Source organism: Galeopterus variegatus, unplaced genomic scaffold (assembly GCF_000696425.1).
Source record: "Galeopterus variegatus unplaced genomic scaffold, G_variegatus-3.0.2 Scaffold838, whole genome shotgun sequence".
NCBI lineage: Eukaryota > Metazoa > Chordata > Mammalia > Dermoptera > Cynocephalidae > Galeopterus > Galeopterus variegatus.
In genome coordinates, this window is record NW_007726949.1 from 461,803 (window position 1) to 464,428 (window position 2,626).

Consider the following 2,626-nt stretch of genomic DNA (forward strand, 5'->3'; position numbering starts at 1 on the left):
AAATAATACTTTATTAATTTTATACTTGAATATACTTTCAAGAATGTTGGGAATCCCTATTCCTAGCAAAAATTAGACATGGTATCATAGTTTAGTAGATAAAGACAGACTTTAAGTCAAGAAAGATGAACTCTGAATTTCCTGCATGTAGTATAATCTTTCTGCCTACCTTTCCATCTGTTAGGAAGAGACTAGATTAGATGATTTCTAAGATCCTATCAAGCTCAGAGTTTTGTGATCATGCAATGAAACAAACAAATCATCTACCACTTTTAAGTATTCTATCACTATACAGAAAGCCACAGAGCCTTTTCCTCAAGTTCCTCAAGGGTCATTTTGTTTAGAGACAGGCCTTAAGGAAAGACTGAGCTAGCTCTAGGGCTATCAGAGATTTAAATCCACTAAAGAAAAGACATTCCTGGGGTTCATGACCACAAAAGATGAACCTACGTTCTTTCCCTGCAAGTAGCCAAATCTTCAGACAGCCTGATCCAGTGCTTTCCTCAGGCCCTACTGTTCACAGGCTCCTCAGCCTCATCCTAATTCTGTACTAGATAACTCCCTGCCCTCCCAACATGAGGTTACCCTCCACTCTCCAGCCCTCCCTCAAACACACCCACGTCAATCCACTGAAATCAGTGAAACCCTTCTCTGCATCAAGGTCTTGAAGCAGGGGCTTTAGAAGACTTTGTCGGGTTTTCTTCAGCTGTTTCCTCAAACTCCTCTCACCTTGAATATTTGTGTAAGCCAGTCCCGCTCACCAGGCCACTCACCTTCCACAAATCAATAAATCACTTTCATGTCACTTCACTGCTAAAGCACCACCCTGCCCTCAGCAGCCTGTTCCCAAAGCATTCATCTGTTCCATGAAAGCTCTGTGCTGCTCACCTTCCCACTGTCACATTCATTTTCTTGAACATAACAGTATCGAATTATTATAAGCAAGTATATCTTCTATCTCCAGTAAATTTTTAAACTCCTGTGAAAAGTGACCAAATCACATCCTCCAGCCCAGACCCTAGCGTAGAACAACTTTCAGTGAATCAGTAACTCAGTCCAGAGGACAGAATAAACCACTCTTTATTTTGATCTCACAGGAACCCTTTATAGCCTTGCAGATTACTGATTATATTGATGACAGAATTTCCTGCATTTTCTAACCATACCTGTTTTACCCCAATATTGCTTAAATCAAGTTATATGCTTCTTTGGTGTTAGACCTCATCAGCCCTGAGCAGTTCCCAATTTTTCAAATGACTCACTAAGTGAACAAAAAGTCTGTGCCTGGTAACACATTAGCCTGTATATAAGTTTTAAACAATAAATGAGAGAAAATTGCCTTCAGTCTTACAATGTGGATTTCTTATTAGTCTTAAAAAATGGTGTGAGAATGGGGGAAATGGGCTATTGAAAAACTATCACACAGTTCTTCAGAGGATCTAGATTTAAATTTGGGGTGTCTACAAATCATAAGATCACTTACATCTGGTCTCATTCCAGCTAGAGAAATAATTACTTTTTTTTCATCTTTCCCCCCAATAAGTTAGTATTTATTGAGCAATAACTGGTGATACAATGGTGCTTGTCATTGAGCATTTTATTAAACTTCACTAATCTCTTCTTTATAATAAAGAAAGCTATAACTTGTTTGAAAAATTGTTTGACCACTGTGTCCTATTATGGAATCCCACTGCAATTTCTACATTCTTAATATGACTATTTTGCAAATCTTATTGGTGAGTCCAGAAACAAATTCCTATAATTTATTATATGGAAGGTGTGGAGAAACTGTACTATATCCAGTGCTGAGAACTCAGGCCNTACTTTTTTTTCATCTTTCCCCCCAATAAGTTAGTATTTATTGAGCAATAACTGGTGATACTATGGTGCTTGTCATTGAGCATTTTATTAAACTTCACTAATCTCTTCTTTATAATAAAGAAAGCTTTAACTTGTTTGAAAAATTGTTTGACCACTGTGTCCTATTGTGGAATCCCACTGCAATTTCTACATTCTTAATATGACTATTTTGCAAATCTTATTGGTGAGTCCAGAAACAAATTCCTGTAATTTATTATATGGAAGGTGTGGAGAAACTGTACTATATCCAGTGCTGAGAACTCAGGCCATCCATACTGATTCCTGTCTCTCATTCCCCTCAAACACATTTACAGACAGGGTAAAGGTCCAAGTGTAAGTGCCAAAACCATAGAAGTACTGGAAGACAAGTAAAATGAAAGAATATCACCAGGGTTAGGGGTTCAGGTCCCCACACTGGCCAGCTACCAAAAAAAATTATTTTAAAATAATTTTATTGTTAAAAAAAGAAAAAGAAAAAACTAGATACCAATAGATTTGATTACATTCAAATTAAAAGCATCTGCACTACTAAAGACACCATGAACTTAAAAAAAAAAGAAGGCAACAACCTTTGCCTTAAAAAACACTTGTTATAAAAGGGAATAAAGATTAATAGACTCTGTAAGAAACAACAAAGAGCCCTGTGAGAAAAACTAGCAAAGGATATGAAAAAGTAATTCATATGGGAAAATCCAAATTATAAACACATGTATGAAAAGATACATAATCTCTCATTATTTGGGAAATTCAAATTAAAAATAATGAG